The sequence below is a fragment of the Poecilia reticulata genome, linkage group LG14 (assembly GCF_000633615.1).
Source record: "Poecilia reticulata strain Guanapo linkage group LG14, Guppy_female_1.0+MT, whole genome shotgun sequence".
Lineage (NCBI taxonomy): Eukaryota > Metazoa > Chordata > Actinopteri > Cyprinodontiformes > Poeciliidae > Poecilia > Poecilia reticulata.
This window is the reverse complement of record NC_024344.1, coordinates 18,977,353-18,993,943: the sequence shown is the minus strand read 5'-3', so window position 1 is coordinate 18,993,943 and position 16,591 is coordinate 18,977,353. Positions and strand designations below refer to the sequence as shown.

The window sequence follows — 16,591 nt, the reverse complement described above, 5'->3', positions numbered from 1 at the left end:
AAAGTGCTGATTTTTATTTAGAACAAGCACATGCTAGCAGCAGGTACGACGGAGAAATTTCTTTAAAGTCATACTCCCTCATGGAAACAACTCGAAGAAAAAGATGCCGCCTTTAAGTTGACAGATATCGATCTGGTAGTACAGGAAGGAAATAGAGCCGCTGTACGTAAACTCGGTGTGAACAAATCCATGTTTCGGCGTTGGAGACGCAGGGCTGAGATACCAGCGGCTTATAACCTGGTGCTGCTTATATAGGTACGTTTTCAGGTTTTTTTGGGGGGTGCTTTTCAAAAAAATGTGTAGGTGCTGCTTATAGTAAGGCGGGCTTTATAGTCCTGAAAATAAGGTATACGTCCTCAATGTTTATCAGAATTGACTTTTAAACTTTGTGACTGGAGTCAGACAAATCTGGTTTCCTTCCACAACAGTTTCCTGGAATTTTGGCCCATTCCTCTGGAAAGAGCTGGTGTAACTGAGTCGAGTGTTGAGACCATCTTGGTTGAACACATTTTAAGCTCAGCCCATTAACCTTCTGAAAGATTAAGATGGGGGTTTTTGTGATGGTCACTCCAAAACATTGACTTTGTTGTCCTAAAACTACTTTGCAACCAATTTTGTGGCATGTTTAGGGTCATTGTTCATTTGGAAGATCAATTTGTGCCCAAGCTTTAACTTCCTGTTTGATGCATTGAGATGTTGTTTGCTTCAGTATTGCCAAATAATGTTCTTTCACCAATTCCACCAGCAGCAAAACACACACACACACGCGCGCGCACACAAACACACACAACATGATGCTGGCAACCCTGTATTTCATATTTCTGAAGGTGTTTTAAGTTTTGAAGATCCACCTTTTCCTCCAGGTGTAACAACTGTCATTATGGAGAAACGGCTTCAGTTTCACCAGACCACAGGTCACATCTTAAAAAAAAGTCTTTGAGTATTTGCAAACTACATATCTATATCATTATCAGTGTTTTTAAGGCAAGTTTTTAACAATTAGAAATCATTTTCCTTTTCTAAAGCTAATCTGAAGGGTCTAAAACAAGCCAAGTTGTGACTGATTTAATGTGAGGCAGTGAGGAATATACTTTTTTTTAATTGAGTGTATAAATACGTGGTTTCATCTGTAGTTTTGGAAATTAAGCTACATGTGGTTCCCTGAAACGCTGCTAGTTGAAAGTGTTTTGACAAAAACCTGAAGATAACTGACCTGCTGGTTGCTTATTATTGTTCTCCAGTCCTGTAGATGGCGCTGTTGTACAATAATTGAGCTGGTTTATGTGAGTGTAGTCACATAAACCAGATGCATTTTATAAATAATCAGCTATTTACAATAAGAGAGGGAAAAAAATGGTGATGCAGCAGCTATTATTCATATTCATGCTGCTGTGCATGTGCTGATCCTTCAGCTATGGACCCAGCTGCTAGTCTTAAGCAAGGTGTCATGACAGCAGTTTAAAACAGTCACATTACATTCACTGAAACAAACAAACGCAGTCAATAAACTGTTGTGATATGCAGACGCTAGCTGTTGAGCGAGCGAGCCAACGTACTACAGTAATGGTTGTATTAAAATGAGATGTTTTACCTGAGAAAATTAGAGAAGCAAAGTTATGATTTTTTTTTTTAATTAACACTTTTGTAATAGTTTTTGTATCCACAATAGTCAGATGGTTCTGGGAAAGGATAAATCCTCAAAGCAGATGAAGGCTAACAGCTATACAGGCAAACCTTGTTCCAGCTGATTTTAACTATTTAAAACTGAAAACATGTACATCAGAGGCACGCAGAGCCATATTAGCAAACATTAAGCACCCACGCTTTTTCTAAAGAAAAATCATTATAAAAATGTAAAAAAAAAAAAAGAAAGCACTTCAAACCCATTTTTAAATATAATGTAATGCTGTGTTCGTTTCCTAAAGGTCTTGTTAGAGTGGATGGCAAACTCTAGACTAACAGGAGATTTTCAATAAAACTCTGGTGGAGTTTGTCAAAAAGCTATAAATGGGTCGTCATAAGGTCTTTCAGCAGGGAAATTTGTATGAAAATATGAAAGAGTCCAACATTATGCTACCTGAATAACTTTTTCTTATACTAAAAGGTGATGAATGAAGCTGAGTTCAGCTGCAGGTCAGAAATGACTAAGAATGTGAAGCGACAGTCATAGTACTGGATCAAGGTGCATTTCTGTAACACTAGGCATTGTTCATGGACTTTCGTTGGATTTCAAACTCATTTTACCTAAGCTGTTAACTACACCAACTCACCTAAGTTTGTCGGCTACATCAGGATCTTGCTGGGGCTGAATGTGTTTTAAGTTGGACCGGTATCACAGTATAATTGGAAACTTCCACTTTGTTATCCGTGATTTGATTATTATTGGGCTTATAGACAAGTACATGTGAGTGAAAATTCAAACAACCTGCTAGTTTGGAGAGATAAAAAGTAAACTAAAAGATTTATGAAGAAATTTAACTGGGGTGCCAAAGGGTTGGAACCCAGAGTTCTGATGCTAAAAATTAGCATCAATGCTAAAGTCAGCTACAATGTACTCAAGAGCATGTAGAGTCACAAGCATGTTGACATGGACTTACTCCATTCAGTGTGTTCAGCTAAAATTAGCCAAAATGCTAATGCTAGCCTAAATGCTGTCAGTAGCATGTGGGGCATCACTTACGTTCAGTATACTAAAAATAACTAATACTTAGAAAACAGCTAAAATCCTTATTATTGCTCTAACTATTGCGAGGCAGTGAAATGCTAATTAATGCACTGCCTTGCATATTTGTTAAAATTATGTTGTGATAGTATAATGTGAAAAAAATCGAGCTCCTATTCCATCTCCCAGTATTAACTGCAGAAATACACCGTTCAGTCAGAAACAACCAATCAGAGCCAAGAGGAGGGTCTTAGCACACACTTGTCCCCCTTTGCTGTTTGCTATGCTAAAGCAGGTTCACCACAACGTAGCCTGCTACAAATGCAAAGGCTCGTTAGCATGGCCACCAATGACAGACGGCGGATAAACGGTTTCCCTGAAACTGCAAGTTGTTTTTCTATTTAGCACATCGAGCAGCGAGTACATGAGATTGATGGACAGCACTAAGATACTCTTCATGACTCTAATTGGTTGTTTTTGACCAGGAGTGGTGCATTTTTGCAGCTGTAATCCTGTCTGACTTCCTCATAATGCCAACACAGACATTGACATTTTGCCTTAACTAGTTGTGAAGCAAAGGAAAGCAACTGACTCATCAGCGTTTTTTAAATTTCTTTATTTGTGATTTTTTTCTTCTTCTTTTATGCATGTGTGCAAGCTTGCGTGCATAACTCTGTGTGTTTGTAAACTAAACATATACAGGAAAACTACAGGAACATTGAATCAGTTATGTCACAGCAGCAAAACACAACAACACACACCAGGAATTACGACATGACGCACACAGTGTTTGACAGCTGTGATGATGTTAAAGGGGCAGCAGAACGTTCACATCAGAACAACACAACGGCGTGAAAGTAAAAGCTGAGGCTGCTCATAGTTATAGCTACTCAGACATTCAGTGGATTTCTTTATTAAACCATTTATAATCTGAACTGCCAGCGACTTTGTTCTCCAATTATTCCCAATTATTTGCTACGTGTAAATTTGCACCTTACACGGTTCTATAAGACTCAACAAGAATGACCCATTCAGAGTGAAAACTGACCAACCCAATGATGCTTATATCAGGTGTTTTAGTGTTTGTAAAATGTACAGACTTTTACAGTGATATTTCCCCACCCACCCTCACCTCCAGGACCCCCTCATCCCCCATCTCAGCCTTCTCGCCTCGCAGCTCTGGACAGTGCAGCAGTTTGATCGACATGCAAAACCGAGACCATATCAGGAGAGCGACGAGTCTGACGACGTTTGCTCTACGACTTCACATCCTGCTTCTTTTTCTGGAATTTTCTGAACTGACACTGGATAGCCACGGCGGCCCTCTGCGTCTCGGGGTCGTCCATGTCGATGTCAAAGTCCTGGGGGACGTTGTTCTTTCCGTCTGGGGTAGACAGGAAGGGAAAGAGTGAAAAGACATGCTGACCCATTCCAGACCCGGAGTGACCGCATATCTGCGGACAAATGTCCAAACCTAAATGAACCCAGATATTTACATACACTGAATTTAAGAGAAAATCTTGTTTTCCTCAACTGTCCGACATTAAATCAGACTCATTGTTGAAGGGAAAGAAACTCATTAAACAAAATATGACATTCTTACATTTGGTGAACTGTGTATTCAGCTTGAACGACTAGATTTTGGGAAATGAAAAGAAACTTCTTTTATGGTTTAAATATAGATGTAGAAAAATTTATTCCAAACTGTCATTTTATAAACAATGCTGAGCCAAAAATACTCAGTGAATGAAAAAAGAAGTGTCTGAATGAAACATTAGACATCTAGGTGTCAGAACTGGTGAATCACTTCAGCTTCATTCAAAATATCTTTATGTTGAGTGGAACACAGTGTAATGACAGTGAAGAAGAAAACAGGAGCCGTTTGTTAGACACAAGACGTGTCTATGAACAGAAATTTAACATGCAGCCATTTAACATGCAGTAAACAAAGATATCTCCAAAAGAACCCGGAACTTAAAATAAGGAAACATTTTAAATTATTTTATTCTGTTTTCTTCTAAAGCAAACAGCTTAAGCTCTCGTGTTTGCATCTTCACACCACAGTTTTCTCCAGACATTTCGCAGAGTTACAGTCTGTAATGACGAGATATTTAAATTTTTTTGGCCATTCTTGAATCCTTTCGATGAAGGTTTCCCGTTGGGTGACGAGTGGCCCGTGTTTGAGTCCAGAGGCTTGTGAGCTGCAGAGATTCACGGATCTCGGAGCTCCAAAACCAAGCAGAGCCGCCTGCTTGGTTTACAGTAGATTTGGTCCCTCATCTTTTAAAACTTACATTTTTCAGTTTCATAAAGAGTGTTGACTGACCAAATAGCCCCAGTTTCTAAGGGATATCCCGTCTGAAACTTTGGGGCTGATCAACATGCATTTTGTAAAATTCCAGTCAAGCAAAGCCTCATTCTTTGTGCTTCAAAGGGTAAACACAGCGCACACGTTAAACTTAAGGCAGTGTTGATTGTTCACACATGCAAAATGTGATCAATAGATCAGAAAATATTCTGCATTTAGATCCGCGGCTTCACCGCTTCCTCTGTAATGTCTGTTCATGCATCACAGTGGGTCGTACAGTGCAGAGCTCCATGCATGCTGTGCTGGTCCTGGTGAAAGTGGCCCATTTGGCTGTAAAAGGGATTTTTTTCCCCCCCAAACGGTTTACTCACGTTTAGACGGAGCCTTTTGCTGGCCCTGCGTTGCTTGGATGACAATAAAAACAAAACCATATTTCAGAATCGCAGGGCAGACTCTCAAAACACGCACAGACTCTTCCCAACAGTCCCGTCTTCTCTGGAAGGCCAAAGGTCATCTCACTTTAGCTGGACTTCAGAGACCTGGCACACTTATCCAACACCCTTTGGAAAATAATTTTAAAGAGGGTTTGTGTGAGATTTAGTTATTTTTAATAGAGCTCTATCAATTAAAAAGGATTGGATTTTACCAGAGAGATGCACTAAGACGTCAGCTGGTGAAGGGAACCAGCGGATCGTTCACTTGATTGGAAATGGTACGTATGTATTGCACAAAATGCCTAGGAAAAGAACTGTTTATTACCTTTACATTTAAAAGCATCGACTGATTCTTTTGCATTTTTGGGCCAAAGTTACTAGAACACATTGGAGGGTCTAAAAGAGCCACGTGGAACTCTGCAGCCGCTCCCTGCTTCAGGGAATATTCAGGTTTATTAATTAACTGCACACCATTGGCGTGGTTAGCATTGCTAGCAGTAAAATAAAGGCTGAAGATAGTTCAGAATGAGAATTTTCTTTCATTCCGTCTTTGCTTATAAGATTGTACTTAAAGAAACAGTTCCTAAATGCAGACACAAATAAAAAATAAAAAAACTTTCATTCCCAGAATCAGAAGAAAAATTCAGCAAAATTGCATTTGATTTGATTATAAAACATCAGATTTTTTTTTTTTATTATTATTCTTTTTTATTTTGTGTAACATGTCAGAGTACCTTGCATTTAGCTCAATATCGGCAACTCGAAACCACGTCATGGAAGAAAACAAGAAAGATGACAAAAATAAGCACATTTCACACTTGTGGGAAATTGAATCAGCCGTCTCAGATCTCTCCCCATCGCCTCTGGGACGTGTGCCTGCGGGATGAACCTGTGCTGTAACGCCCCTTATCTACTGGGACAGAAACCCAATTGAGCAGCGGTCCTCTCAGGTTTATCAGAGAGAAGAGACGTGCTCCTCCTCCAGGTGTGCTTCTCTCAGTGGGCTGAGGTGATGGAGTCATTCAGCTGCCACTGACCTGCTGCATGCATTGTGTTAGCAGAAAGCTCTCTTGAAGACGCTGAGAGAATTACAACAGGAGATTTCGTAGTGTATTGATATGGAAAATAATTTAGCGACAGTAGCTGTGTTTTTATTGACCACAGAATTGAATTAATTGGAAAAATGTAAGTTTTTTAATAAAAAGTTTTTGTGCTAGGATCAGGTGCTTTTTTTTTTTTTTTTTTTTTTGTCCGCATCAACATTAGTGTATTTCACTAAACTGCAATAGAAACACTTTCTTTGCATCACGAGTCATGCGATCAATAGCAGGATGTTACCGCTGGCGGAAATGACGAAGACGACGACAGGAAGTGGTGGGAGGACGACGTTTTTTAATGAGGGACCAAACGTGTTTCTTATTCAGTGGAAACACGGCAATTGCGAAATTTCTGGTGTTTTGTGCACATTTGTAATAGAAACGTGCGGAAAAATCTCACTGAAGGAATAAAAGTATTTGCGGTTATGAGACAAGAAATCCCACTAGAGGTGGACGGTTGTTCGTTTGTGTGAAACAAACTCGAATTTTAGTTTTTATTACATAAAATTAAATACTGTAGGAGAAAGAAGTTTTTCTTGTCTGTTCATAAAAGTCAATAAGCTTCAAATCTTTGGATTTAACGGCAAAAAATAAGATAAAAATATAATAAATATCAGCTGCACTGAAACGTGACCATGTTTTAGCTCATAAGTGAATGAAAGAATGTCTTAAAGGTGCAGTTCAAAGAACATTTTTATAAAACCTAAGCAATATCAAAGGGTTTTGTTTTACAAAAATCTTAAGAGTATAAAAATTACACCATAATTTAAAAACCACAAAAGGTGGAAATTATGCGACCTGTTATTAGTATTTGCTGATTCTTGATAGTTTTGTGATTCAAATGAGGCTGGAAGCAAAATAATTCACAAACGAAATGTTTTACTACATCAGCAAAACTTGGATAAAAAACCCCCTAAAGCATCTAGTAATGGAAAAACTGAACAGAAACAGACCAAGAAACTCAGGAACAGGAGAGACAGAAAACAGGAACTAAAGCGAACCACACAGAAATAAAAACAGGAAACTGGAAAGGAGAATCTCTAAATGCCACCTAGACCAAAACAAAACAATTACAGAATTATACAAAAACAATCCTCATCATCATCACTCTTAGTTTCAACCAGAAAGTTTTTCCAGAAGGGCCTTTTGTTCTCGATCCGTACCAAACCAAAACGAGAATAAAACATGGCGCTCTGAACATACCGTGGCCAGCAGATGGCTTGGTGTTTCCAGTCATTGCTCCGGGTGTTTTCCTCTGTAGAGTCAAAGAAGGAAGGAAAATGTTTTCAACATTTAGGGAGACAAAGAAAAAAAAAAAACAGAGCCAGGTATGAACTCAAGATTTTTCTCTCTAAGACATATAGTTATTCTAGCATGTTTAAAATTAAATCCAAACTTGGTTAAAACTTTTAGAGGTCATTGTGGTTTTTAAGTGATTTTCAAAACCAAGAGGCAGCCCAAGTATTTTTACTCATTTGTGCTGCATATCAGTGATATTCGATGGGCAAAACATTTCCAGTGAGGCGTTTGTTTCACACTGCGAGTTCCCCCTATTGTTAACCAAGGTGCACAGAGAAATCAGCTGGTGTGACCACTATTGGGTGATTGGTCCCGACTGATGAACAGAACTTCAGAAATCTATTGTTTTCGTTCCGATCACTGAACAAACCAGCGCTTGTGGCCAACAGCAGCAGGTAGAAGGTCGATAAAATCCAACCGAAATGGAAAAAACCTCCCAATAAAGGAAGTACAGACTTCTGCTTTCTTTCATTGTTTTCATTAATAATACAGGGAGAGAGGGAAACGGTTTAAACAAACCCTTTCCTGAATAGATTTGAAGATTTGGTCCTGTGTTAGAAACCAAATACCACTCACAGTTTGAAGCGATCACAACTGACCAGGACTGCTGATCATTCACCAATGTTGAGTTTGAATGGAGTGTTACAGACTGTGTGTTATTCTTCCTACAACGCCCGTCAAACAGGCTCTAAATATGGATTTAATTATTATGGATTATTAAAAAGCATCCATTGTGGACATGAATTGGGACTCCACCAGAAAACTGGCAGGTTGAATTTATTACAGCAAAGTTTCTCTATTTGAACCTCTGAATGTACAGAATTTAGAGATTGTTGTCTGTTTATGAAAGCACTTTACAGTTAATATCTGGTCATATAATATTTTACTCCATGGATATGAAGACATTTTGTTGTGTTAATTACCAGACCTGTCAGACTTCCCCTGCTCTGAGTATTTATGTATTTCAGTGATTCTTGAGAATAGGGACAAAATGGGTTTTAATTTTCCCTTTTTTTTATCATTATTTCTCAACCTTATGTATGCAAATATGATGAATTATGTTTTGGAAATGTAAAGATGCTAAGGTGCAAGTTCCCAGTTGCAACATTTTTTTTTAAATTACATTTTTAATCAACCTGACCCAGAACTTTGTCATCACAATCTGACAAAAATAAATATAAAATGATTTTTAAAATACCATATTAGTGATATCTTTGCTCGTTTTACAGACAAGAAACAAAATAAATATTATTTAAAACAAAAAACAAAAAGTCCATCTGATGGAGTTGACACTTCATGATGGAGTTGACACAGAACTGAAGGTGGTGACAAACTAGTGAGTAAAATGAAAAACTTGGTATATGTGAAGTATTGCAATTTATGTAAAATACATTAAAATGAATTAATTGCACATTTAAGTGAGATTTGTCAACAATTTCACTGAAAGAGTCACAAAAACTGATGGAGTTGACATCTGACGGAGTTGACGAAATGCCAAACTACCTCAATTTATATGATGTTATTCTGAAGGAGGCCATATTGTAGCTAATCAGGTCCATGAAATCTTTACAGTATCCTAAAATTAAGCTTTTATTTCACAAAATTTCATCAAAGTTTTGTAAATCGTCAGTTACGGAGTTGATGCATCATGGTTGTGACAAACAACTTAGGAATTAAAAGAAGAAAAAAACTAAAGAATAACTTAAGGTAACCAGAGCTAACTGGCCCTCTTAGCAAAGGAAGAGAAAGGAAGTGGTCATGGGGTCCTCAGAAGTTCTGGTGCCCCCCAAAAATACCAGATTTTTAAAAAAATTCTTTTCATTTCTGACGGTGTTGACAAAAACTAGGGACAAATTTCAATGGAGTTGGAAAATATATTTAAAAAATTTTTTAATTCAATTTATTGATACCTTTATAATTATTTATGTGACTACTTATACTTAATTGTCATAATATATAATTTTAGTATTTCTTTATTTGTTTTAAACTATTATAATGTATTGAGTTCTGCTCCTGGACAAGGGATTTTACAGGCATCATCTACAATGTTCAAAATTAAAAAATATTCAGCAAATACCTGGAAAATATACATTGTTGTGCTCACATGACCCAGGTTAGTTTAGTCAGATTTTTGAAAAATATATATTTTGTGTATATTTTATTACAATTTTGTGCTTCATCCATAGGACCTGTTTTGTCCCTGTTCTCAAGAATCACTGTGTAATATTCAGTAAATTAGGCCTGATGAGTCTTAAAAGTACCTTTTGAAAAATAACCTTAAGCGTACTTTTTAATAAGCCCACATTTCTAATTTTAAAAATATGTGGGGGTGGGGGTTATTGGTCTGATGTAAGATTCTACTTTTTAATTTGTTTTCATTAGCTATAAGTGGAAACGTATTAATAGAAATAAAGGCTTTCAAACATCCATCTGTGTGTAATCAATCTACATAATGTATTTCACTTAGTCATAAATCTACTAAAACAAATGGGCTTTACAATAATCTAATTTATTGAATGGATCTCGTCGATAACATTACATTTGCTCATAAATAATTAACCACCATTCATTCCAGGAAGGTTAGGAAAAGTAACTTATTGAGTACGGTTGATTATAGTTCTTAAGGAGAAATACTGAAACCAACACAGACTTCTCAAAGTTTGAAACCGCAGCTTTTGAATCCAGAACCCATCTGACAGCGAGTTTCAGACGTCCAGCATTTGCAAAGTAATCTCGTTTGCGTCAAGTAAGACCAGTGGCGCAACTACACATTATTCAGGTGGATGCGAAAACATAGATCGCCCCCTCCAGACGGGGTTTTGGCGCCCCGTCTGGTGCTGCGCCCCTATGCGTTGCATACCCTGCATATCCACTTTTTGCGCCACTGAGTAAGACAACTAATACGTCCTTGAGACTACTCAGTTTATACAAAAGCGCCACTAAGGTTGAACATTGAACAGGCGTCACGTGATATGAAGCGAATCATTTTTAACAGATGGTTTCCAGCTGAGATCGTCGTTTCATCTCACAATGTTTGACTTGAATTATTAACTCCGCGCTTTCACTTCCAAATGCCAAAGCACTTCTGATGTGTGCGAGTCAAAACGAGAACAAAGTCAAAGTAAGACCCGACATCTGCCTCCCGCTCCATCACGAGATGGAAGCAGTGCGAGCAGAGGAGGTTTGTTTGGCATGCAAAAAAATAAAAAATAAATAAAAATCAAAGCTAGGTTGTGCCGTTGGGACTCAGGGCGTCATGCCGACTTTCATCTGCTTAATATGCGCTGTGGTGATCAGTCGACAGACAGACAGACAGACAGACAGACAGACAGACAGAGAGAGAGAGAGAGAGAGAGAGAGAGAGAGASASASASACAGACAGASAGAGAGAGAGAGAGAGAGAGAGACGCTGCGCAACCAAAACATTTGTTATTTTGGTTGTTCATCAGAAAAATGATCCGGGTGAGAAAAGTGACTTGGTCTTCCATCGCTGTTGCTTGCGGATTCTGCTTGCGCGTCCAACATACGAGCGAGCCGGAAACGCGTGAGCACAAAGGTTCCGGCAGAAGGTCTCCAATGAAAAACTGCCATGGAAACATCCGGGTGTAGAAGTAAAAGTTGAGTCAGCGTGGTCTGATCTTCTCCTGCACAAATGAGTCGTGTTGGTTTAACGATTGCTGACGGGAACTGGTCAAATGAATAAACCACCTTGCTGGTGTGTGGCTATTTTTGGTTCTTTTACATGGACTCCCCAGGGAGACGCACCGCGCTGCACTCAGGATCTATTAAGAATTTAACAAGGAGAAAGAAAATGTAGGTCAGCGGCAGCTCATCCCAGCGCCGTCTCTGCTCCGGAGCGGCTCCCCCCCTCTCCCCCTCCCAGCGGCGGACTGGAAACGGGACGGCAGCGAGGCCAGGATGCGGTGGCTGATTGAACGATGGGCCGTCGTCCTCTGGTCAATAATTCATTCCACCTCAAAGGCAGTTTTAAAACATTTAGACAGGACACCACACACAGTTAGTTACAGATCGGGTTAAAAATAGAATTTAAAGATAAGAATAGATCTTGTTTGAGCTGAAAGAAAAGAATAAAAATTTTTAAAAAAAAAGAGCACATACTGAAACAACCGACTCAAACGGGACTGGGCCTTGTACTCCACAGTTTATTTGCTACATACTTATATCGTACCGTTTGACAACAGCTTGGGTGTTGGCTACACGGTTTGATGGCAGGGTTTAAACATCCAGTTTTGACCAAGAAGCAGATTAAATAAAGTACTCAGCCTTTATTTTATCAGTTAGTTCATCAAGCATGAGCCTCTTTCAGAACGGTACGGCCCACATTAGCTGCTTTCTGCCATTTAACATTTGCATGTATAAAACTGCGCCACGAGCGAGTTGTGTGTTCATTTTCATGAATACTTCATGAGGGTGTAGCCTTGCATATGATTGTGTTTATTTCGCAAACGATCACTGCTTTCTGTTTTTTTTTCTGTCAAAAGTTTGAGCAGAGAAACAAATAAAAAGCAGAAACTCTATCATGTAGTTTGCCTTTAATTTGATCCCGTTTCCTCTGTTTGGCTACTGTTTAAGTAATTACAACAGTCAGATTTATCACTAAAATTGCACAAGTTAGTGTTACTCCATCAGTTAAAAAAAATTTGAGGCAATGAGTTTTCCTAAATTTTATTTTATGTAGAGAACTAATTAGGTTTTAAAAGGAATGATTTGAAATGTTTTTGCTACCGTTATTGCAGGGCTCTGCAAATATGAGCCGTCACCATGGAATTACATTCAATCCCCCCCAGAAAAATCCCAATGAAACATTTTGATGGCTTTGGTATGAATTTATCCATATGGTTCTTTGCGAGAGCTCAAAATTCAATCCCGTTTTGGCAGTATGTACGGCATGATGCGTTCCATCTTAATCTGTTTTGATGATGTACACTGAGCGACGGTTGTCTGTTTGTGCAAAGCCCTGCAGAATCCAAGATTACCTAAAGAACAGGTTTCAGCAGCAGCAAAGCCTGCAGACGGTTTAGATGGATTACGGATCGAACTAGATTAATCTCTATCTTTTAAAGGAGGTCGGGGGGTCGCTCAGTAAATCACTATGAACCATTTCCAAAGCTGTATTCCGAATGTAAACAAAAACATTTTCGATTTCCTGGTTTTTCACGTTCAGTCACATTTTAATCTCTTTAAGATGTTTTGAGTTAGATTGAGGCAATATAAAAGAAATCAATGCGTGAACAGTGTTTGCTACTAACCGTGCAGGTTTTTTTTTTTCTACATTGCTCAGCATCTTTTAACACTCTAATATCATTAGACAAGAAAAAAAAAAGGAGGCCGTTCCTCTTTGGATGATGGAGCTAACGGCTTTGCCAAGTGGTCACCATGCCGCCCCCCTCCAACTCTTAGTGTAATTAAAGTAAAGGCTTTGCTAACGACACAGCAGGACATCTCAAGACCCACTCCACTCCAGAACTGGATGTTTTCATTAAAAATGTTCACAGGAATCTTTTCTCTCATTGCATTCTTTGACGAATTTTAAAGGTGTGAAAGAGAATTTGGTCATTTAATTGTCGAGATGAGTTCAATGTAAAAAAAAATAAAAACACCTTAATGATGTCACATGTGTTGGTGGATGGTCTAATGGCAGGCAGCACTCAACTCCAATTAACCTGCGGTGGAATTACTGCAACATTGTCAGAAAATTACATCTCAATTTCTGGTTGAAAACTTTTTGCCCGGGGAAAGTTCTCATGTGCGGAAATTTGATAGCAAATTATGTCAGCCGCACTAATGGGGAAGTAAAAAATACATCAGTTTTATTGCAGCCTCAGTGTTAATTTGGCAATGTGTGAAATCTCGCCAGCCGCTGAGATTTACAGCGTCACACACGACCAAATTAAAAAGATGGAGGAGGGGGAGAAGACGGATGTTAGACATTAAGTGTCTACAAGCCATGCAAGGAGTTTCTGGTGCAATATGGAAGTTTTTGTGATCTGGCCATTATTCGACATGGAGTTGAAGCAAAGGGTTGTTTTGCATTTACAGCATAATGGACATGGCAGCACAACAGCAGCAATACGAATACACTGAACTTACTTCACCTCTCATTACATTTCCAGACCTTTTTTGCAGCAGTGTTGGACAACTTTGTGATTTTAGTTTAACAATTTTGTAAAAATACGTGAATTAATTCTATAAAATTTGTAAGAGTAGGTGTTTTAAGCAGCAGACTGGTAAGTGTTTTTGTCTAATAATACTTGAACCTTGAAACTTTACACTATTTCACCAGTTTGGATGACAGTTGGATGAGTTCATGACATGGTTATTGTTTTTGAGTATCGTCACAGTATTCCAGGTACTGTGAACAGGAACAGTCTGAACACACAGCTCTGTGGAGCTCCAGCATCGACGATGTGAACTGGGGATGCGATCAGGCTGAGCTGTCAGTTTCCTGTTTGCCAAAGGAAATCGTGTGACTCAAATCAGTCAGGTGGGAATGATGAAGCGATGCAGCTTCTGGTTCATTGGGATAAATTAAAGGCAGAGCTGCAGTACCTTGTTTTTAATATCGGGGGTTTGCTGCTTTTGGAGTGACCAGGGTTTTTTTTTTTTCTCGGATGTTTCATTTTAAGGCTTTTGTGTTTTTATTTAAGTCATTGCTCAATTTGAAGGTTCATTCATGGAACCTTGGAGGTAAAAAATGTCTGATATTGCTGTTGGTATTTCACAGCTGCTAGCAGGAGATGAACATTTTCAACGCAGTTGTCAAAAATGTTGGACAATTAATTTATGTTGAAAAGTATATATGTTTGTAAAAACCCAGCATGGTTTTTGACTCTACCCTACATGTGGGCTGTTATTAAAAAAAACAAGAGGATGTGCATTTCTGGTTGAAATGACGGAACACAGCGCCCCCTACAGGCAACAAACTAAGCTATTTAAGAAAAAATGTTTAACTTCTAAGTAGGAATACTTAACCAGAAAAGAAACAAACTGAAGACTTAATCCTATTTTTTTTCTTTAGGTCTAACATCCATTTCTCTTTGACTTGCACACGGAAGACTAATTATTTAAAATTGAACCACTCAGCTACATTTGGTATCTAAAACCAGGTGGTTCAACTTTCATACCTTGAGTTTTAGATGACTTCTAACACCATTTCAGACCAGAGGAAACGACGGCAGCCATGTTGAATTTCTGTTTCGTTGCTTCTTTGCTTTCACGGAGACGAAAACTAGCCTGGCCAGGTCACGTTTCCACCATTTGTGAGAGTCCCAATGATCATAATGTTCTTTAAAATCCAAACTGAGTCGTAGATTAGGAAACTCATCCATTCTCCCGAGCATTCAAAGTTTCCTGACTTTTATTTGAACGTCACTCTGTAAGAATTGCAGGGAAGAGTAAAGAATAAAACCTCTATTGGATGTTGTGTCACATTGTACAGAAAGCTTAACACCAGACCACAAGCTGCTCCAAGGAGCAGCTGGGATGTTGGAGGAAAAAGATAAAATATGTATCCTCATGCTCTCAGTCAGCGGTGATCCTCAGGGTGAGCAATTCGTGATAAGGTCTTATTGGAGGCTGTGCTCACAAATGCACACTGACAGAATGAGTGTTTTTTTTTTGTGTTTTGTTTCTTCCTCCGGCTTCGCAGTTACTCTGAATAATTCAGTAACTGAGCGGTGTGTGTCTGGAGTCTCCTCTCGCTCCGCTCTCTCTCAGATCCTCCAAAGACAACGTGCAAAGTTTGATTTTTGGACCCCGATAAATGATGCATGAGCGCGGAGGTCGGAGCCATCTCCGCTTCATCACACCGGATCCGGCTTGAAATGTCACGCAGAAACATGTTCAGAACTTTATCGCAATGTTCTGGTAAGGAGTTGTTTGACGTCGACTTGTCCTTCAGATCTGCAGCCACTCGCATAATAATCTTGTGAGCAAATTTTATTCTGATTATAAAGCCAGAAGCACACCGAGTATATGGCTGGATTTTAACTTCTGCTTTCTATCAGCATAAATTTGACATAATTTTAAAGGAAAAGTTCAGTCGGCTCACTGTAAATCGGTTTGTCAGCTAAACTTACAACCACGTAAATAAGATTTATCACTTATAAAGTACAAAATGTCAACACCTGAGCCTGTAGTAGTTCAGCTGACTGCACAAAAGTCAAAGAAAACCTCATAGTCATGAATCTAATTTATAAAATGAGAAGCTTTGCAGCTCAGTGAAAGGCTCTTACCTCACTCATGGCTGAGCTGCGTCTCTCGGTGAGGATTCCAGCTGTGTGTGATGCTGTAGCTCAGGCCAGCTGCTGTAGATTCCCTCTGTGCTTCCATCTGTGTGCAGTGGATGCTTTTATAGTCTGCAGGGCCCCCTGCAGCCCGCAGCACATCCGCAACAATCCAATGAGCAGAGCTCCTCTGTCTGAGGAGCAGCCGTCTGTCCAATCAATCTGCTGCATGTTTGGCTTGTTTTGCAGATTCTGACGTGGTGACAGTGGAAGCTGACAAGATAAAAGTAAAAAAAAAAAAAAAAAAAAAACCTTCTGGTAGCCAAGAACCTGTGGTGAGATAAAAGGAAAAGATATCAGGAACCCCTCACTTTAATGTTTTTGCTTTGCATTAGAAATGGAAAAATAAAGACTGACATGTATATTTAACATTAATTCGTTTTTATAATGTATAATTTTATCAGATGTGTATAAAATGTGCTTATGCAAACATTAGTTTTTGAACCATTAAGCCATTTGAGATTTGGATTTACAAGAAAGTCAAT

The 16,591-nt window shown here is 38.8% G+C and overlaps 1 long non-coding RNA gene across 1 annotated transcript; it reads right to left on the bottom strand.

Moving 5' to 3' along the window:
- Window positions 1–3,800: 3,800 nt before the first annotated feature.
- Window positions 3,801–16,174, bottom strand: LOC108166850 (uncharacterized). Its single transcript, XR_001777246.1, has 4 exons — window positions 16,056–16,174; window positions 7,705–7,756; window positions 5,342–5,374; window positions 3,801–4,046 (listed from the first exon to the last, which is right to left on the bottom strand). It is a non-coding gene; the product is annotated as an uncharacterized LOC108166850 (long non-coding RNA).
- Between the last annotated feature and the right edge of the window lie 417 nt (window positions 16,175–16,591).